This window comes from Arvicanthis niloticus, chromosome 17 (assembly GCF_011762505.2).
Source record: "Arvicanthis niloticus isolate mArvNil1 chromosome 17, mArvNil1.pat.X, whole genome shotgun sequence".
NCBI lineage: Eukaryota > Metazoa > Chordata > Mammalia > Rodentia > Muridae > Arvicanthis > Arvicanthis niloticus.
The window spans coordinates 60,234,481-60,258,006 of NC_047674.1; positions in this window are offsets into that span (position 1 = coordinate 60,234,481).

Here is a 23,526-nt window from a genome sequence, read left to right on the forward strand (position 1 = left end):
CATGCTTCCAGTGCTTAGGTAATCTGACAGTTTGCCAGAACTAAAGTTTGGGAAAAAAATAACAACGTCACAGCAGAATGTGAGCACTGAAAGGAATAGGAACCCTGTAGAGTGCTGCACCATGTTGTTCTAGAAGAGGAAGCCTTTCTAGGCAACTAAATGTTGCTGGGAACCTGCCCTCTCCCGCTTTTGCTTTTCCCTTGTTTTACTTCTTGACCTGAAAGTGTACATAGTGCTGGAAGTCAAGGGTCTTAAAGAAACATAAACAAAGAATCTAAGCCTACTTAATGCTCAAAAGACAGAATAGTCAAATGAAAGTTTTGGTGCACTGTCATCTCAGTAGCAACTGAGGGTCCCAGTGCTCTACTTCCCATCACCAACTGAATGTTCTGATGCCCTGCTTGCCACCACCTACTAAAGGTATAGCTACCCTCCTTCCCACCACCAACTGAAGGCTTTGATACCCCCCTTCCCAACACCAAGGCAGTATGTTTAGTTACCTTTTACAGTTTTTATTTTCTGTGCATGAGGATCTCATGAGACCCTCAGAAATGATGGGTTAGGTGGATGTTATTAATTCTATGACAATAGCAATTTGTTTAGTTCTTTAAGGTATTGGGTATGGCTAGAATTTTTCTATCACATTCATTATAAACTAATAACCAAGTAAAGAACAGATTTTATTTTCATTAATTGGTGGAGAATCTAGAGTCGGGATTAATTGATGAGCTGGTGATTGCAGAAGTTGGTTCAAGGCCTAATATTTAAATACCATCTGACTCCAGGTTTCTACTGTGGTTCTGTCAGGTCTTCATGGAGAAGACCTTTTTGTTTTCCTGGTGTCATGTTTACAAATTCTGAATAAATATTATCCTAAGGTTCTGAAAGTCAGTCCATATATAAAGGTGCACAACCATCTATAGCATGTTAGCCTTGTTACCATAGGCCTATAAATAATCCTGCACACCCATGAAAGCATAATTCTGTCTGTCTGTCTGTCTGTCTATGAATGGTCAGCAAACAGAGCCTGGTAGAAGGCCAAGGACAGGGTTGGGGAGAAGAGAGGGAGGACATTGCCTTAGGAAACATTGCAGTTCTGAGCCTGGTGCTTACTCCACAGGGGTGCCAAGCAAGATGAGAAACTGACCCTATATGTTCAGTGGGAAAATCAAAAAGTAGGCCAAGTGCACATTAGTTAATATTAAAGTGAGAGTCTCTGGAAGTGTTTCTGCAAATCCCTCACTCACTGGTCTAATTAGGGAAAACAGAGGATCCCAACATATCAGTAATTTCACACCAGTGCCAAGCAGTGGAGTTACATAAATGTTTACCAATCCAGGCACAAGATTATGCCTGCCTTTAAACAGTCGGAGAAAGAGGAGGGGACATCAGGGACTGCCCAAAGGCTGGAGAAGTTGCTCCCCAAATAAGCAAATGAAACCTGGCTGCTGCTCACTGGCCACTCACAGTATGAGGTCATATGACTCTCACATATTTTATTTTCTGGTGACTTCTCTCCCACCAGAGAAGGGTACTTCTCTCCAGCCTACAGTGCACGGGTAATCTGGACAAAGTCTGGAACACAGAACAATGGTCACCTGTCATTTCTGTTTACACAGTTCTTGGTGGAAGAAATGAATTGTCCTTTCTGTCAGCATGTTTCCTTGTTTATATTGCCTGCTATCAAATGCCATGGAGACATAGTGATGGATGACAACAGGAAGTAGCAATGTACATTTCTCCATTTGTTCCAGCTTTGTACAATAGTAACTCATATCCACCTGGCTCCTTGCAGTTCATCTGCCTCACTGGCCAACCACCTACAAATCACATTCTCATGTGAATATTATTGCAGTGACCAATTCTTTGTAACTGGAAACGAAGAGGTCAATTTTCTAACAAGTTCAGCAACTTTCTTGTGTTCACATTGCAAACAGGTTATGCCACTTGGGCTGGAAACCCAGGTTTTTTTGAGTTGGAACCCAGCTGCTTCTTTGTCAGTTTGGCATCTTGACTTTTCAGTCTTACTGTCACCTTCAGTCTCTCTCTTCCATCCAATAATAACCTGTACCTTTCTTCAGTCCTCACTAAGTGATTTTCCAATGAGTTTAAGATATTCATCAGTAAAACGTTTCCACAAGGTTATTAAGTCCTTCACAAGCCTGCTAGAGGGCCACTTTACCAGCAGCCAAAAAATGCATTAATATATTCTTATGTGTGAAGTAGGTTAAAAATAATATACACACTGAAGATAATGGAAACATGTTGACATTATTGAGGTTATAACACTCTTGAAGTTACCTAATTGTAATATTGAGCAAATTAAATATTATCAAGTACAGTGTCCCTGAACATCCTGAAGCAGCATCTTTCCCCATTTGACTAATTGCTGCGACACTTGAGAACTCTGTGTGATGTTTAGCTCCACACAAGTGCACAAGTAGAGGCCACTGCACCTCTTTAAATAAACAGGCAGATGTGCTTAAATAATAAATTAATTTGCAAGAAGTAAGAGTTGCAGCTTTGGTCCTTGGGCTCTGCCACAAATATCTATCACACACAAAAAAAGTAGTGGCTATGCATGCTCCACTGATCATAGATGAGAAGGAGGGGGTGGCTCTTGGTTTTATCTGTGAATGAGTCTAGAAGAATAACTGCCTCCTGACACTAGAAAGAAGTGCAGGTCAACTTTGACACTCTCTGAGAGTAAAAGTTTCAGGCTATGAGGAGTGGTGGTCTCTGTTGCAATTCCCCTACTCTACTGAGAAGAGAGGAAGCAGGCAAAGCTAGAGGCAAGGGAATGGTCATGCCTGCATCCAATCAGATGTTATTTCTAAAGGCAGATGTGCTGGATTTGGCAGAGGGACATATTGCAGATTACCTGTTGCCAAATGGTGCATGGAATGACTTGTGGTCAGGAGGGAGACATTCAATCATTGTTGAAGCAATCATGCCAGGTGACCTCAGACAGTTCTGTGTGGTCCTTAAGTGTCTCTTGCCTGGAATGGACTGTCTATGTCTCAAAGATGGAGGTTGAAACTCTTTAGGAGCAGGTACAATCCAGAAGTCAGCTGAAACTCAAAAGGATGGATTTGATAGGTCATGGATCTTGTCTTCATTTTAGTTTTCTCTAAACAGATACAAACACAAGGGTGTAGGTAGCAGCCTCTTATTTTGGACATGGTCCCAGGAGCACATAGAGGGAGTGGGGAAGCGAGCAGGCAGCTGGTAAAACTTTAGAAGTTGATTGCTAGGCACTAGAGTCAGTATTGCTGGAGACCTTCTACGAGATTGAATGGAAACACTGACATTTCCCTGAGGTGTCAAAGAGTCAGTGTACCCCATCCAGAAGCTCTTCTGTTTCACTGGGTGGTGGAGAAGATGGTAGAGCTGCTCTTTATGCTGGTCTGGTCCACTCAGGTACTTGCAAAATGCATTGGGAAAATAACAGCCTCATAGTAAAAGCTACAGGAAGCCACTAGTCTGTCTAAAGTGATCTGTTCTATACAAGAAACAGCATTTAGTGAAACTTGTCAGTCAAAACACCAACAAGAATCTATCAATGAGCAAGGAAAAGAATCAAGGAAATATTTCTTCAAAGAAGTACAAATGGCCAATAAGTATACACACAAGAGAAGATCAACCATCTAGCCATCGTGGAAATGCAAACCGAAACTACATTAAAACATTGAAATTAAATCTTACTTCGACTACAACATCTATTACTGAGAGATTTAAAATACACACACACACACACACACACACACCACAAACACACAAACACACAAACACACATACACACACAAATTCTGGTGAGGATGTAGGGAAAAGAAAACAATAAACATTGCTGGTAGAAATTTAAACTATGCTGCCACAAGAGAAGTCAGTATGGATGTACCTCATGACTCAACCTTGAACCATCAGATAATACAGGTAATGCTGTGCTTGAGCTTTTATTAGAAAGAGTCAAAATCATTATATGATAGAAATGAACACACATCCGTCCTTCCTGTGGCATTATGTGCTCTAGCCTGGTTTAGGACACAACCCAAAGACCTCCTGACAGATGAATGGATGGAGACAAATGGAATATTTGATGGAGTATCATTTACTCAAAAAGAAAAGTGAGAATGTGATGTTTGTGAGAAAGTAGGTGGGGCTAGAGCTCATCAAATTACTTAGTAAAATAATACAGACCAGAAAGAAAATATAATTTCTCTCACATGCAAATACGTTATAAATGTGAAAGTACAGAGTGATTGTTTGGTCAGAGGGAGGGACCAGTGAGAGAAGTGAGACAGACAAGAAGTAGCAATGGGAAAGATGATGATTAAAATACATTATTCACATACATTAAAATGTCATAACGAAACCCAATATTCTATATTTAATATGCACCAATAAAAAAGAAATACAACAACCGTGGGAGTATGTCAAATTCAAGAGTGTGTCTAACCTAAGGGAATGATAGATTTGGCAGAAGGTTCCAGCAGATGTTTCGGTGTTTTCCGAACCAATCTGAAATCCAGAACATTATATGAAACATTTCTCATGTGTTCTTAAATTTTATTTATTTATTTTTTTTGTGCAAAAGAGTGGGAGTGAGGGCGATTTGGATGTGTGCTGGAGTGAGGGCGATCTGGATGTGTGCTGGGTCCACCCATGTGAAGGTCAGAAGACAAATTGCTGCAGAAGGTTTTCCTTCCCAGATGTGGGTCCCAGGGATCAAATTGAGGTCATCTGGCTTGTGGCGAGCAGTTGACTTGCTAAGCCATCTCTATGGCCCTAACTTTCTCACGTGTAAATATCAGCATATATTAGGATACTGAGGAAATGAAAGATGCCAGAGTCAGCAGGACCATCAAGAACACGTGGCTGTCTCCCATTCATGTTATAGCAAGGGACTGGGACTCCATGGGTAGGCATGGGTAGGATACTCCTTTGTTCTGTGCTTCACCCATAGCCTTCTTGTCTCTTATTTAATTGGACTTTTAGCCCTGACCCTCAGCCAAAGCCAGAAGAGAACTTTTGAACATTAATTGTCCTAATCTTTCCTTTATCACTAAGTACTTTTAGTTCACTTTTGAAGGGGCCTTGAAATTCTTTTTTTTCCATTCAAAAAGCTTTCTATTACCTTAATTCAAAACCTTGTCCCATGCTGTATGGCTGTCACCCCTGGTAGAATTGGGGACCAGGTGTCCCTGTTGCTGATGTTTTTGATCCAACCAGTGTTTCCAACTGCAAGTGGGTAAGTGTGCAGCACCGGTCTGATCTCACAACATCTCAGTTTTAAAACTCAAAGGAGAAATTTGGTTTCTAGTCATTATTATACACATGCTTGGTGAGGCATGTAGTATGCGTTTCCATATTTCCAATTGTAGAGTACTAGTCTATTCTTACCTATTTTTCTAACATAGTTCTACCCTGTAACCAAAGATGACCTCAGATTTGAGATTTCTGTGTCTCCCCACGATCTTTGCATACACATCTGCAATCTGGCCCAACATCCTCTTCCATCCTTACTATGCACAGTTATGTGCACACACAGTTCATCTTGTAGGAAACCTGGGATTTCTTTCCTCCAGGGAAGAGAAAGATGAGTCTGCAATATATAATTTGAAGAAAAATTCTTCATGGTTTAAGGAATACAATGCCTCAAGCTAGGCTCCAAAACATTATAAGCTTTTTCTTTTCTTTTCTTTTCTTTTCTTTTCTTTTCTTTTCTTTTCTTTTCTTTTCTTCTTTTCTTTTCTTTCTTTCTTTCTTTCTTTCTTTCTTTCTTTTCTTTCTTTTTTCTTTTGTTGTAGACATAGGTCAGGCACCTTGTCCATATTCCACTATCTTTCTCTGTACCCTTCAATTTAGGCCACTTTACAATCTATTTATCATACTGAGAAATGCCTATGACTGTTTCTCTTTAAGGCTGGTCTAAGGGCAGAGGTGGTTATTCTTGAAGCTTAGGATGGCCTTGTATTACAGTGCACTTACACCTGACAATTAGCTCTGTAACAGTCCCCAGATGATCCAGGTGCTCAGACACGGAGGCACCAAGTCTATCACTGGTATCTGCATTTATGCTTCCTCATGCCCAGCATCTACACATCAAATTAAGCATTACAGTTACATAAATAGGGCATAATAAATGTGGACAGAGACAGATCACTTTACCCGACAATTTTTTAATCATAAAGGAAGGCTACTCAAGCTAACTAAGCCTAAAGGAGATGCAAAATACTACCAGATATTCTGATACTAATGGTAAGTTCTTGCAAGGTTGTTATAAAACTTGATCCATGGTAAAGATCTTAATTGGGGAGCCCAAAGTTTATAACCTAAAATGTTGAGTTACCTTTTGAACATTTATGGCCCTAGAAATGAATAAAATATGAGAATGAAGGAAAAAGGGCCAAACCTAAAAACCAAGTGGCCTATAATCCTTTACCCTGCATCATAGGATTTCATGGGACCCACCTAGCTCCACCTGGATATCCTTTCCTCAGAAGACCTGATGCTGTACATCTTATCTGAAACTCCCTCATCCATACGTTGGTTTTTAAGCTTCCTTAACTTTCCATCTGGAAGATGAAAGAGAACATTCAAGAAAAAAAAGTCCTCTTAAATTTTGTGCCATTCTGAGTACTCTGGTGAGGTCTCATGTCACCCCACTCTATCCCACAGAGGATACAGATAACCTGCTGTTATCCACACTGGTTATGTTGCCTAACCATCAGCCTCTGCAGTTAAACTATTTGTGAAGGTTCTGCTGTGCTGTGCTTAAAAAGTTTACTGTACTGAATAAGTAAGACCCCCAAAGGGCAAAAACAGAAGTTCTAGGAAAGCAAAATATGCAAAAGTGAAAGTGTAAAGTAACTTTTTAGCAACAAAGGAAGAGAGATATATTATGTTCACAGAACTTTTGCTATTGCAAATTGATATAACTGCTTTATTTTATTATAGCAGTTGTTAATACATTATTACACTTAATTTATAAATTAAACTGCCGCAGGTTTATACACGTAGGAAAATAATTGTGTGTAATTGTGTATGTAGGGGATAGTGCCAGTCATCTATTGGATAAAATCTTGTAGTGTGTTCTTGAGGAAGTCTTAAGATTCTCTATCTCAATCTCTACATGGTCATTATTTATTATTATTTTTTAATTTACTGGAAGCTGTTTTGCCAAAAAAGTGCAGGTTGGTCTCTTAATCTTCCTGATTCTGTCTTCTTATTGCTATGCTTACAGGATCTATTTCCATGAGTGTGCAGTAAACGTAACTATCGAACAGCTATCTCTGGTGTGGTTTCTCAGAAGGCTGCTCTGATGTTTCCAGGATTTGCTTCATCCTTTGAGCCTTGCTGAGCACACAATACTTCCATACCACCCTCTGATTACATTTTTCTCTTCACTTATTGTTGAACCCTCCCAGAGGAGGAAGGACTTGACCTTTATTTATTTATGATTTATTTCTTAGTCTCAAAACCTAATCTCACCTACAGTAAGAGAGAGTCTTTAGGGTAAATATTAAAAAAAAAAAAAAAGTGAAAGCTAGCAGTGTACCAGGACGAGATAACTCAGTGTGAGAAAAAACAACCTGAGTTTAAGAACCATGGGAAGAAACATCACGTAAGAAATACATTCTTGATGGTTTCTGTTATGATCTTATTTTTAAAGTAGCGTAGAGAAAGCATGGAAGCTACAGGGTTTTGAGATTTGTCTCGTTGGGTCCAGATGGCCTGTGCACCATTTTCAATTGTACAGGCCGGTCCATCATCTTTCCTAAAAAATCTAAACTTATTTCTTAATCCCCTTTTACATACATCAACAGTTTGACTCATTCAAAGTGTTAGACAACTACTGTTGCCCAGACTTTATGTTAAGCAATGAATATTTGAAGAAAAGTTGTTTAACACTACACTGTTTGTGGGTTTCACTTTGTTACATGAACTTTTGCTGGTTACTGTAGGTATTCCACCAGGGACAGACTTCAGAAACAATGCCACTCAACTGTACCTTGCCAAACCATTGAGTTTCATTGAGGCTGGTTATGAGAACATTGCTGAGAGGGGAAGACAGTTAACTGTTTTCCGAACTATTAACTGTGTGACTCCAGGAAGGAAAGGAGACTCACTCCTGAGATCTCACAGGGTGTCCAGTGTGCTTAGCATGGGCTTCCTCCTCTTCATGACCCAACTTTAAACTGTCTTGTTGAGAATCTTGACTGCTCTGACTCCAAGATAGCAATGGTTATATCAAGCCTAGAGTACAGAGCTACTCAAATAAGCTTGTGTGTGTGTCTGTGTGTGTGTGTTAGCCACTATCATATGACTGTGAACAAAACATCTGACAATAATAACTCAAAAGAGGAATGATTTATTTTAGCTCAATCTTCTCCTCCCTCCATTCCTGAAGTTTCCACCCATAGTGAGTTGGTTCTATGTCCTTTATTTATTTTTTTAATAAAAAAATTGTATTTACTTAGAAACATTCAGAATGTCAACAAAACAACTGCATTTTTTTTCAATTACAGCGTGGTATTCAGTTAACAGAACAATTATCTTCATATAAGCTGCATCAGAGACAACTGAAGATGGAAAAAAAACCCTAAAAATAAAACCAAAAGAAAAGAAAAACAAAACCCAAACTACTGTCCCCATATATAACTAATTTGTGCCATGCACCAACAAGAACATGCTTTAAATTTCCATGCCAATTTACAACCCCCAGACTGTACCAGGCAAGGTTGGTGGCTATTGAAAATGCCACCAGGACAGGGCTATCTAAAGACACATTTGGTAGTGGGTTAACTATACAAAAAAAAAAAAAAAAAAAAAAAAAAGACACTGTACAGTTTAAAAACAAATCTTACACAGCCTTGCATTTCAATTTTTCTTTAAAAGGAGTGAGTTGTGTACAGAGGGGTTAAATGCTTTATAGACAAGAAGAAACTGCGCTAGAACCAACTTATTCATCATCATCTTCTTCATCATCTTCCTCTTCTTCCTCCTCTTCCTCATCATCTTCATCCTCATCATCATCTTCCTCTTCCTTCTTTTTCTTGCTCTTTTCAGCCTTGACTACCCTCTTTTTCGCTGCATCAGGTTTTCCTTTAGCTCTGTAGGCAGCAATATCCTTCTCGTACTTCTCCTTCAGCTCGGCAGCCTTCTTCTCGTAGGGCTGCTTGTCATCCGCTTCAGTGTTGTTCCACATCTCTCCTAGTTTCTTTGCAACATCACCAATGGATAAGCCAGGATGCTTGCCTTTGATTTTTGGGAGGTTCTCAGAACAGAACAGGAAGAAGGCCGAAGGAGGCCGCTGGGGTACATTGGGGTCCTTGAACTATTTTTTTGGCCTCCCCTTTCAGGAGGATGTAGGTTTTCATTTCTCTTTCATAATGAGCCTTGTCAGCCTTTGCCATATCTTCAAATTTTCCCTTTTCTTTAGCAGACGTGGTCTTCCACCTCTCTGAGCACTTCTTGGAGAACTCTGAGAAGTTGACAGAAGGATTTGGGTGCTTCTTCTTGTGCTCCTCCCAGCAGGTTTGCACAAAGAATGCATATGAGGACATTTTGCCTCTTGGCTTCTTAGGATCTCCTTTGCCCATGTTTAGTTGATTTTCCTCCGCGAGGCACAGAGTCGCCCAGTGCCCGTCCGGCTCTCGCTTGCCCCGTGCTGTCTCTATGGAGCTCAATGTCCTTTAGTAGAACATCGTGGCACTGACATGTGTAATAACAGCTGTTCACACTGAGGTGAACTAGGAACCACAGAGACGAAGACTGAAACCTGTGTTCAACTCCTAGTGACTTATTTCACCAGCAAGACCCTACTCCTGGAGTTCCTACTGCCCTCTTGATATGGTAGGATGAGCATTTAAAATGAGCACTTCGGATTCAAAACAAAATGGGTTCCAGCCCTTGAAGTATGGGCTCCAAATCCCAACACACGCAGGTGCCGATTTTTTTTTTATTATTCATTTCTCGAAAATTTCAATCTCTCCATAGATTTGGGAATATATCTGTTTAATAAAAGTTCTCAGTCACTTAGACTGTCTGGTAATATTTATAGCAGTAGACCCAAACTTGTTCAAACTTTTGTTTTTAATTGTGCTTCGAAGAAGCACAATCATGGACCATTGTTGTTAAGAAGCAAAGCTGTGCCGCGCAGAGTCGTGGAAGGGGCTTGTTTCCTTTGGTGCCTCCAGCAATGAAAGGAAGAGGGAGATAGCAATCTATGACCACGGTGTTCTTCAGCTAGCATGTGAAGAATGTTAACACTTTTGTCAATGTCAGTTGATTAATGGGCCAACCCCTTTTGGTTGATATACTTAAAAATGTGCAGGTGTTGCGGTATGGGAACATGCTTTGTTTTGGTTTGGGAGAGAAGCAGCTTAGAGGAAGGTTTATTTTTTTCCAACAGCATACCTGAAGGTACATGCAAAAAGAAAAGAAAAGAAAAAAGAATGTTTCTTTTCCTTAGCAGACAGGACTGGGGGTGGTAAGGCTGAGGCAGTAGTCACAATGACCAGTGGACTGACCACAGTCTGAATGTCCCACTTTATACAGAGATCAGTTTCGTCAGAGTCTTTTATAAGTCTTAAAGACCAGGGAACAGAGGGTGGCCATCCTCAGGTTGTCATGGTTGGGGACAGTAAGGCCTAAACCACAACTAAACACCTCTTTAAAATGAAGCCCTCTCCCCCCAGTACTCAGGACAACGCATGCACACCAATGTGGACAAGCAATGAAAAGAATGCAACTTTTTATCATTTTTCTTCTGGTAAAAACTGGTAGTTGGGCTGGTGAGATGTCTCCGTGGATAAAGGCATTTATTGTCCAGTCTGATGACTGACCCTAGTCATCGAATTTATTGAACTCAAGGTACTGAAAAATGACAGTTTCAATCCAAGGATATCCCCATACGGTTCCCTTGGATATCCCCATACTGTTCCCTGTACTGAAGCCAAATGGAAAATGGTGGTCAGGAATAAACTGAGAAACATGGCCCACTGAGCTGAGGTTTTACATATTGATTCACTTCCTCTTCTTTCTCTTCCTTTGTGCTTTCCCCTTGACTTTTCATGTTTGCTGCATACATTCCTGTTAAATAATTGCCAACAATATAGTGAAACTCACTCAAAGGAAAAACTGTCTTCCAGACACAAAAGGACTGTCATGTATGTATGACACACACATATATATGAATTCACAGAGACTGTGGCAGCATGCACACAGCCTGCACAGGTTCCAGCTGGATGGAGTCCCACTGCTTAGTGGAGAAGTGGATACTGACTCCCATTCCTAACCAAGGAGATATCTCCAAGTGACATCTATTTGCAAGAAAAATCTTACTTTTTTTCCCAATAGAGTCTCATTGAAGATATTAACCACACTTAAGTGTGAGTCCCACGTCTAGCAACTGATGAACAATGCAAAAGAAACTCAACGGTAGATTTTTTTTTGTCTCATATATTTTGGTTTGGACAAGTCTTACTAATCTTTTTTTTATGTTATGGTTTCTAGTTTTGTGTTTCTATGTCTTGTTTTGTATGTTTCTTGTGCGCTGTTTTTTCATTTTTAATATTCTGGTTTGTTCACTTTTTGTTTGTCTTTCTGTTTTTCTAAAGAGTAAGGGAAAGAAAGGGCATTGAGTTGGTGGGTGGGAAGATTGGAAGGATCCGAGGTGTTTGGGGAGGAAAAACTGTGACCAGAATATATTGTCTGACTAGCTCCTTTGAAGAAATGATGTCGCAGCTGTCTTGTCCAGAGTCATTAGGTCAAAGCCATGTGAGTCAGGACAAGTTACACACTTTTTTTTAATAAGGAAGAAGAATCATAACTGCAGTACATAGTAGGTGTGAGATGTATGTGTGTTTACTTGTGTGTATATGTATGTTTGTGTGTGTACATGCTTGTGTGAGTACTTGGCCATTTGTTGTGTATGTGTGCCTGCATGCACATGTAAGTGTGTGGTGCCTAAAATCATATAGATATTTTTCTTTTAGGAGGTTACCACCCATCAACAACTCATTTTTAGAATAATGTTGACACTTTATTCTATCTTCCCCAGAAAATTAAGATTTTCATCCTGCCACATTTGGCAGGATGGGGAACTCTCCATGCCAATAATAACAGCAAGGTGTTCAAGGTCATATAGTTAGCGAGTGCAAAGCCAAAAACTCTAATAGAAGTCTGTGTTTCTTGAAAGAAATACTAATAATACCCACACTCTGCTGACCCTGAGATGAGCAGCAACACCTTGTAACACAGCAAGTACACACTCACACTTGGGCAATATACTTTTCCCTCTGAAAAACATCAAAGAATTGTTTCTGGGGACATCTCCAAACCTATGATGTCCCACAAGTAAGTAAGTCCCATGCAGCTATGTAAACTAATTTATCAAAACTAAGTAGCATTGAAAGTCACCTGTCCAGTGGCTGCACTAATGAGTAGTTACTTGTATTAGACAACTCAGATTTAAAACATTTCTATTATTGCAAAATGTTCTGTGTGGATGTGCAATGCTTTAGTTTCCAGCTGATATTCTATTCAAGGCTAGTGAGAGCTCAAGTAGTATGCTCGCTTGGGTCAGATTCCACTATTTAAATATAGCACCCTCTTCCTTAAGCCACACCTGCTTTAGCTCAGATACAGTTGGAACTAACCCCACATATTTTCATTCACTTAACATTTTATGGTGTATCTATTATTTGATTGGCATTCTGCAGAATCAACAGTACACTAAACTTAGGGCCTTCCATATAAGTATATCATAGACAAATGCTAGAGATAAAGAGATAATGTCTTTAGCATGTGGAAAGGGTAGCAACACAAGCCATTGCTGTGGGAACAGGACCGTCCAGAAATAGTGGCCAGTGCTACTGTTGTCTCACCAGAGTTAGTATGCAACTCTGAATAATCCAGCTGGACCAATCTGTAAGAAATCACCCCATGGGAGTTGTGTAACTGTTCCCCTGACAGTTGGCAATTTAGCTGCTGTCTTTGGATTTAACTCTTCTCCTTTCCACATCCCCACTTAACAGTATATGATACCTCCTTGTAATCAACCCCAGAGACATGGAAAGCCAAAATACAAACACACTTAGATTGGACCAGCCTCCCACTTGTCCCCAATAAATCATTTGAAATTAAGAGCACTTCCATTTGGAGTGGAGTACTGTGGGAATGCTGGAGGGCAAATGCCAGGCTACGTGGGGGAATGGAAGTCCTGGCCCACGGGCAAGGATGGAGTGTCACACCACTCTGCATTAAGATGCCACTTTTGTTAGAAGGAGATTAAGCAATCTTTAGCCAGAGTCTACGTGTGTTGGCTTGTGGCTTTAAATAAATAATTTCTAGCTCAACATTTTCAGTCTCTCTTGTCTCGTTAGAGTTGCAAAGGGGAAAATCAAATGGCAGTGTTGTACCATCGAATTACCCCAAGGAATGATCTTAATATTTGACTTGCAAACTCTGATTAATACTGCATAGGTAATGCTTTTTATAGAAGGCAGGGGTAGTGATCCACGTGTTGTTTGGGGAAAGTGGAAGACAATTACACAGACAAGGAATCTGGAGTTTATTCTAGGGAATCCAAGAGTTGCACAGTGGATACCTGAGCATTCTCAAATGCTCCTCATGGGAGGAGGGAGCCACCAGCAACATGGAAAAAAAGAATGATACCATTGTTTGTGGAAGGCTGTCAGGTGGGAGTATTTTCTCCAACACATCATGGTGTCTGCTTAGATTCAGCCACCAACTCGGAGGCTCATTTGCATATAAAGCATCTGGAATAAGCAAAACTAATTTGAATCTTCTTTTATAAAATGTTAGCTGGATTAAAGGATCAGGTAGCTGGTTCCTTTACAAGATTCACTGGAGGGAAGTCAGATAGAGAATGAGATAAAATCATTAGTCTGGTCCCACACTGGAAACAGTTCCCATGTAAATCCAGTCTCTAAAAAGAGTATGGGTGGGGGAGCTGCAGCTCTGTTTCCTTCCCTCCCAACTCGGTGAGTTTCTCAGCCCTGCACCCTTTAACTGCAGGCACACCTGCAACACTCTTATCTTACCCAAATTTCTTTGTTCTTCTGTTCTTTGGCATTACCACAAGATGTGGGAAGCCCTATAAGATGTCCTACTTTAAACACCTGTCTCTGTCATTGCCACAGTTTCTACTGGAGACCCAGAGGTAGCTTCTTATACATCCGTAGCATGATGTTGAAAAGAACTTCCGGCTGTGATAGCCATGGCATTGTTCGTGTATGCAAGAGACAAGTCATTTCCAAGTTAGTCTTCAAAAATTCATAACAAACTACAAATTCACAGCTGGGAGAAATCATAAGATTCTGTAATGAATTCCAATTCCTTCATTTAAAAGGAAAGGACACTAAAAGCGAAGGAGGTGGAGACTTCTGCAGGCATGAAATTAAAGACTGAGCCCGGCCAAGAATACAAACCTTTTGTCTGGCTCACACTGTGCACTTTAGAACGGCATCTCAGTCCACTTATTTAACTTATTGACTTATTCAAGAAGTCAATGCTGAGAAGCCACGAGAAGCTCTGCATCCAAGCTCCAAGGGAAGACAAAGATGATGAGCTCACAGTTCGTTTTCCAAAGAGTCTATAGCCAAATAAAAGAAATCACAATATGAATAGAAAAAGAACAGAAGTAAAAATATGATTAGTGAGGCTGCAGTGATGGCCCAGAAGTGCCAGCACCCATGCTGGACTGTTGATAAGCCCAGTTCCAAGGGATCTGACACTCTCTTCTGGCCTCTTGGTACCTGCACTCATGTGCACACTCTGACACACGCCACTACTCATAATGGGAAATAAATCCTTAAAAATAATGTTAGTAGCCAGAAGGAAAAGGTGGACAGACTTCCAGGGCTTATGGGAAATTTTATATAAATGAAGTAAGCTATTAATTCGGATGATCAGTGATTTTATAGAGTATTATTTGTGCTCAGCAGACCATGCTTTTCACATCTATCCACGTGAGTCCACTGGCCTCCGGTTATAGGTGATAATGTGTTTTCCCCTTACTCTGCTGTCTGTAATGTTAAAAGATAATGCATAGAGGTTTGGTGATCTCTCCATTTCTTCCCACCTCTGTCTTTGGTTAAGTTTCCCAGATCTTCATGACCATTTTGCTAATACCACCCAAGAAGCTGAGTGTCTGAATAAGATTTACTCAATGGTTTTGTTTTTTTCTGAGCATTTTTGTCCTGAGTGGGTATTAGAGTTGGTTGGGTGGTTTTCCTGCTTCTGTTGAGATAATGTGATCAAATGGTTTCATTTTTTTATTTTGTTAATCTGATGAACCGGTGTTGAATAGTTTTTTAATGTAAACCCAATAGTAAAAAGTCAGTTCTCCACAGTGTTTTTGCTCATCATTTTCTTTTTCACATGTCTCTCCTTTCCTTCTTCCTTCCTTCATTTCTTCTTTTCATTTTCCTCCTGTGTTCTTCCAAACTCTCCCGTCTAGTGTATGGCTGGTTTGTTACATGAGTGGCATCTTTCTGGAATATTTTTTTCTTCATTTTTTTTTCCTTCAGATATTTGGATGAGATTTCTTTGATATGTCATTTTTTTCTGAGATCTGTTTCCCTCCTTCCTTCTTTTTTTCCCTTATTTCCTTCTTTCTTTTCTTTCTTCCCTTTGCTTTGAACTTGTAACCCTCTTTCCTAAGTCTCTGGAATATTACTATTACAGTATAAACTTCCATATGTATCTCAGAAGTTTGGTTTTCTTACCCTCTAAGAGGGTTTGAGTTGTTTCCCTATCTTTGTGTCCTTAGTAAAAACATGCCTGTCCATACATGCATACACATGTGTATGTGTATATGTCTGACTATATGTTTAGATGAATGTGCATGTATTCAATATGGTTGGAGGCAACAATTGTCCAACTGGGCTGTCATCCAGATACCACTGTTCTCTCTCCTTCATGCTGTTAGGATTCATGTTTGTATTTGGAAATAGAGATCCCATTTGACTTTCCTCTCAGGTCTGCCTGAAGGCTTTAAAAGTGGTGAACACAGAGTTCTTTCCATATTAGTGTGACAGTCAGTCAGAGCTTCTGTTCGCAAGAGTTTTCTCTTCCTTGCCTCCTGGGTTATTTCACTTTAAACTGGGTAAAGTTGTATTAGGACGGAAAACATTAGGGGAAATATTTAGAATTTCTTAAAGATTTCCATCTTTATATAGTTTTTTGGGGGACTGTGAGCATGAGGGTTAGGAAGCAGATTAGGAGAGCTCATTAACCTCCACCAGTGAATAGTCTCCTTGTTTTTGACTGATAACTTATTTACATATTTGAGGTACCAGGGATTAAACCTAGGGTTTCATGCATGATAAGCAATTGTAGATCACTGAGTTTTACTACCTCATCTTGACTATTTGATAGATATTTAAGACTATGGTTTTGCCCCTCTTTTCTTTGATGCATTTGGTCATTTGTTGCTTATTGTTAACTTTAAGTGGTTCAATACTGGTTTCTTTACATGCCATAAAGTATCATATTGTATTTAAAGAGTGAAATGTGCACATTCAGACAGGTCCTTCTTTTGCCACCATTCAAAGCTGTGCACATAATACCAACAAACACAAAAGGTGCTACAGGGAAAAGTAGGTTATTTCAAGCCTCAATCTAATCGCTACAGCTTTGCTGAAGTCAATTTCTATGTTTATTTGTAGGTTCCTTTCCTCATGCTGAATTCTGCTGCTGGTGCTCTGACTCCCTAAGTTTAGATATCTCTTGACTGTCTACTGTACACAAGCTACAGAAAGAGAATGGTCTTAATGTCAGTCTCTGATATTCTGTCCTAGGCCGGGCTCCCTGGAAATGATTCCTAGAAGGAACTCTGTGCTCTGGTCTGTATTCTCAGGAGTATCATGCACTGTGAGGGTGCCAGACAAGCAGATGTGGGAGAGCCTTAACTCTGAAGCTAGAGTGGCCGTTGGCAGTTGTCCTTGATTAAAACAAGGGCACTGTGCGTTTGAACACCTGCTCTGATTTGGGCAGGCTCTAAGTTGCCTTTGAAGATGAGTTCTAATCTGGACTGAAGCTGTTCCATTCGACAGATGGAATGACTCAGAGAGCACTCACCTGTAAGTCATCAGCAGACAGCCTTCCTGCTTTCTTGGATAAGGAGCCAGTCCCCTGTTCTGTAGTAGCTTCTCTACCCCAGTGGTTATTGGATTTGACTGAAACTTCACATTTTGATACTTTATTTTCTTACACATTTTGGACATTACAGTAGTTTCTGACTGGCTTCATTTTCCCACTGACAGAACAAGAATACGTGCTTAGTTCATCACAGTGACATGTAGTCTGGTCATACATGAGGAAGGTCATTTGTGACTATTGACAAACTATTCCTCGTGAAAAGAAAACTCTAGCCTTTAATATCATTTTATTTCTTTTTTCTTGGGGGGGGTAACTCCCACTAATAATTCTCTTTGAGAACAAATGTGATTAGTTCCAAACTGACTCTTTCTATTAATAAACCAGGGAAAACACACCCAGTTCGTGATGCTGCTCATACTTCATCTCTTCAGATTTTTAAATGTAGATTGGCTTGTTTAGATATGATTTTCACACCACATTTTTAGGTGGAAGAAAATTACCTCAAAGTGCAGACAAAGAACATGAAGACTATGATGGTGATGGAGTAGGGATATGGCAATTTAACAGTCAGTTCTACTTTTTCTGTATGTTTAAACCACAGTGGTGGTTGGTATTTTTGAGAGAATTGGGACTAAATATTTTACCGTAGACTAAAATGGTGACGGCAAAACTCCCTGCTCAAAATTTTGTGCAGCTTCATCTACTACTCTTTCCCACACACCTTGGTGCTTTACCTGACCTCCCGTGAGCACTCAATATCTCTAGCTCCATCTATGTGTTTCCTTGTTTAAGAACATATTGGAAACACACATACACACACACACACACACACACACAGGACCCCCAAATCACAAATGCTCACACAATACAAGTAAACAAATCAGCCTTAAAAGAAAAGAATACATTAGGAGTCTGAATGCAAGAAAGAACTCCAGACACCCTACTGACAAAAATAACTGGGAGGTTTTGTTTTATCAGAGCTAACTGACAAAGATCAAGATATTCTAACTAAGAGTATTACTGGCTTCCTAAAGCAAAATGGCTAATTTCAAGAAGTTGACCATCTATATCTATATCTATATAGAATATATATCTATATCTATAGATATATAGAATATATACATATATATATATATGTATATATTCTATTTGCCTGAAACTGTCTCCTGATTTAATCTGTGTCTTTTTAGCTTTTGAAAAATATTATCTGCTTCTTCATTTATATGTGTTGCATTGGAAAAAATACAAAAACTACATGACAGCCTTCCTTAGCTTTATGTCTCTTTGCAGGAAGATTCCTGGCAGAGCATATGGAGCATACATGTGGTGGCCTCCATTATCCAGAGTATACATGTGGTGGCCTCCATTATCCAGAGTATACATGTGGTAGCCTCCATTATCCAGAGTATACATGTGGTGGCCTCCATTATCCAGAGTATACATGTGGTGTCCTCCATTATCCAGAGTATACATGTGGTGGCCTCCATTATCCAGAGTATACATGTGGTGTCCTCCATTATCCAGAGTATACATGTGGTGGCCTCCATTATCCAGAGTATACATGTGGTGGCCTCCATTATCCAGAGTATACATGTGGTGGCCTCCATTATCCAGAGTATACATGTGGTGTCCTCCATTATCCAGAGTATACATGTGGTGGCCTCCATTATCCAGAGTATACATGTGGTGGCCTCCATTATCCAGAGTATACATGTGGTGGCCTCCATTATCCAGAGTATACATGTGGTGGCCTCCATTATCCAGAGTATACATGTGGTGGCCTCCATTATCCAGAGTATACATGTGGTGTCCTCCATTATCCAGAGTATACATGTGGTGGCCTCCATTATCCAGAGTATACATGTGGTGGCCTCCATTATCCAGAGTATACATGTGGTGGCCTCCATTATCCAGAGTATGCATGTGGTGGCCTCCATTATCCAGAGTATACATGTGGTGGCCTCCATTATCCAGTTTTATCCCCTTGGTTCATTGGAAATTTTCTCTTTCACTTCTGTACTTGTAACTCTGTGCACATCATCTTAGTGTATGATTGTTGGGGGTATTCTAATTGGTCACCTTTATATCATGAATGAAAATGATTAGATGAGGTTAACCTTTTTTTGTTATCACTACTGTTCAATAAGTGAAATAAAACATAAAAATTGTTTTTTTCATCTTTTACTGAGTGTTCAAAATTATTTTTCCAACAGCCTGAGGCTATTACAGGGATCTAAAACTGGTCAAAGTGCAGAGAATGGCTTACTATGGAGTTTCTAGCTCAATATGGAGTAGAAAGATTATTAGAGCCCAAGGACCAGGATGTCTGCCCTGAGATGATGTCTTTTAGACATGATAGGGCTGCTACCAAGAATGTGGTTGACTAAAGAAGACCTACAGAATGACCATGCCAAGTACCGTACTAACTTGGATGGAGGAAAATTTCAAAATGTTCCACCCAACTGTAGGCAATATCTCCTGAGAAAAGGAAAACCAGTTCTCTTCAAGGATTAGCTCCCAGTCTTAAGAGGGTAGTCCTAAACAAATGCATAGCTGAGCAGCATTACAGAATACAATAGGTTATACATTTACATAAGCATTTATATATACTATACATTTATAAAACAACAGCAATTAGGAAAAAGGAGGTTATGAATTTGAGAGAACATAGAAGGGACAGAAGAGGAGTTGAGGAAGGGGAGAAAAGAGTCAAAATCACGCAAATAAACTGTACTCATGCAGGAAATTCTTAAATAAATTAAAAAATGAAGAACTACCCACATTTTACCAACCCCTTTACTTGAGGGCCTGAGAAATAACAACAGCCCTTAGCATATCTGTTTATGAGGCTCACTGCTAACCTTGAATAGTGCCTCCACCAACCTGCACCTACTACTTTGCTCTGAATAGTTATCTTGTACTTTTGCAAACATACTTTTTTCTTCATCATGTGATTAGTTTTGTAATTTTTTTCAATATTGTTCTATGTCCCAAACTTCCATCTTTCAAATAGTGACAAGGACTTTTATGCTGGATTCTGAATATGATTTTGTGGTTAATGATATTTATGCCAGTTGGTTTTGGTTATTCATGCATGTCAAAAATTGTACCTCAGACCTCATTCTCCAATCAACCAATTAGAAATAAAGAGAATGATATAAAGAATCAACAAAACTAAGAGCATGTTCTTTGAGAAAATTCTTACCCAAACTAGGTAAAGGGCACACAGAAACTATCCAAATTAACAAAAATTAGAAATTAAAAGGGAGACATAACAGCAGAAACTGAGAACATTAAAAAAAAAAAAATCAGATCCTACTACAAAAAGCCTATTCTAAGCAAAACTGGAAAAAGATGAAATGGATGATTTTCTAGACAGATACCAGGTACCAAAGTTAAATAAATCCCAGATAAACTATCTAAACAGTCCCATAATCCCTAAGGAAACAGAAGCAGTCATTAAAAATCTCCCAATGAAAAAAAGCCCAAGGCCAGGTAGTTTTAGTAGAGAATTCTATCAGACCTTCAAAGACAACCTAATATCAATACTTCCTAAACTATTCCACAAAATAGAAACAGAAGGAATACTACCTAATTCATTCTATGAAGTCACTGTTATACTGATACCTAAACCACACAAAGACTTAACAAAGAAAGAGAACTTTAGACCAATATTGGTTTGAAATATCAGTACAAAAATGATCAATAAAATTCCCACAAACCGAATCCAAGAACATATCAAAATGATAATTCACCATGATCAAGTAGGCTTCATCCCAGGGATGCAGGGATTGTTCAATATACAGAAATTCATCAACGTAATCTAGGATATAAACAAATTCAAAGAAAAAACTACATGATCATTTCATTAGATGCTGAAAAAGCCTTTTACAAAATACAACACCCCTTAATGTTAAAAGTCTTGGAAACACCAGGAATTCAAGGCCCATACCTAAACAAAATAAAAGTAATATACAGCAAACCAACAGCTAACATCAAACTAAATGTGGAGAAACTTGAAGCAATCCCACTAGAATCAGGGACAAGGCTGAATGCGCTTCCGTATTTATTCAATATAGCACTCAACGTTCTAACTAGAGCAATTAGACAACAAAAGGAAGTCAATGGGATACAAATGGAAAAGGAAGAAGTCAAGGTATCGCTATTTGCAGATGACATAATAGTATACATAAGCAATCCCAAAATTCCACCAGAGAAATCCTATACCTGATAAACAACTTCCTCAAAGTGGTTGGATATAAAAATTACCTTAAGCAAACCAGTAGCCTTCCTCTAAAGGAAGAATAATCGGGCTCAGAAAGAAATTAGGAAAACAATACCCTTCACAATAGTCATAAATAATATAAAATATCTTGGTTTAACTCTAACCAAGCAAATAAAAAATCTGTATGAAAAGAACTTCAAGTCTCTGAAGAAAGAAATTGAAGAAGACCTCAGAAGATGCAAAGATCATCCATGCTCATGGATTAGTAGAATTAACATAGTAAAAATGGACATCTTACCAAAAGCAATCTACAGATTCAATGCAATCCTTATCAAAATTCCAACTCAATTTACATAGAGATATAAAGAGCAATTTTCAACTTCATCTAGAATAACAAGAATTTCATAATAGCAAAAACTATTCCCAACAATAAAAGAACTTCTGGGGGAATCAAAATCCCTGACCTCAAGTTGTAATACAGACGAATAGTGATAAAAACTGAGTGATATCAGGTAGATTAAAAAAATAGAATTGAAGATCCAGAAATATACCCACACATCTATGGTCACTTGATCTTTGAAAAAGAAGCCAAAACCATACAATGAAAAAAAAAAAAAAAAAAAGACAGCTTTTTCAACAAATGGTACTGGCTCAACTGGCAGTTGGCATGTAGAATGCAAATTGATCCATTTTTATCTCCTTGTTCAAAGCTCAAGTCCAAGAGGATCAAGGACCTCCACCTAAAACCAGATATGCTGAATCTGATAGAAGAGAAAGTGGGAAAAAGCTTTGAGCATATTGGCACAGGAAAAAATTTACTGAACAGAACACCAATGGCTCAGGCTCCAAGATCAACAAATGAGAAATGGGACCTCATGAAAGTGAAAAGCTTCTGTAAGGCAAAGGACACTGTCAAGAGGACAAAATGGTGGCCTACAGATTGGGAAAAAATCTTTACCAACCCTACATCTGATAGAGGCCTAATAGTCAGAATATACAAAGAAATCAAGAAGTTAGACTCCAGAAAACCAAAAATAACCCTATTAAAAATGGGTACACATCTAAACAAAGAATTCTCAACTGATGAATCTCAAATGGCTAAGAAGCACTTAAAGAAATGTTCAACATCCTTAGACATCAGGTAAATGCAAATCAAGACGACCCTGAGATTCCACATTACACCAATCAGAATTACTAAAACAAAAAACTCAGGACAGCAGATGCTGTTGAGGATGTGGAGAAAGAGGAACACTCTTCCATTGCTCCTGGGATTTCAAGCTGGTACAACCATTGTCTAAATCAATCTGTGGTACCTCATAAATTTGGAAAAAATTCTACCTAAGACCTAGTTATACCACTACAAGGCTTATGCCCAAAAGGTGTTCCAACAGATAACAAGGACACATGCTCCACTATGTTCATAGCAGCCTTATTTATTATAGCCAGAAGGTGGAAACAGCAGAGATGTCTTTCAATGAAAGAATAGATACAGAAACTATGGTACATTTACACAGTGAAATACTTCTCAGCTACTAAAAATGATAACTTCATAAACTTTGTAGGCAAATGGATGGAACTAAAAAATATCATCCTGAATGTGGTAACTCAGACCCAAAAGGACATACATGGTATGTACTCACTGGTAAGTGGATATTAGCCCTAAATCTCAGAATACCTACAATACAATTCACAGATCATATGAATCTTAACAAGAAGGAAGGCCAGAGTGTGAATGCTTCAAACCCACTTAAAAGAGGAAAAGAGTAATTATAAGAGGCAGAGGGAGTGAGGGACCTGGGTGGGAGAGGAGAGGGGGAGGAAAGAAAGTAGGATTAGGACCAGGTTTGGGAAGAGACAAGTCCAGAGGGCCAGGAGAATGAATAGACATAAGTAGCAGTGGCAGATGGGGAACTTGAGGAACCACTTGAAAGTCTCATATGTTAGGGATGCTAGAGGCTCCCATGACCCAATGGGAATGACATTAGCCAAAATACCCAATAGCAGGGACCACCTCCAGTAGATAGACATGGCTCCCAGTGGATGGATGGGGCCACTCACCCATGTCAAAATTTTTAACCCAGAATTTTCTCTGTCTAAAAAAATTTGCAAGGACAAAAATGGAGCAGAGACTGAGGGAAAGCCTATCAAGAGACCACTCCACCATGAGATCC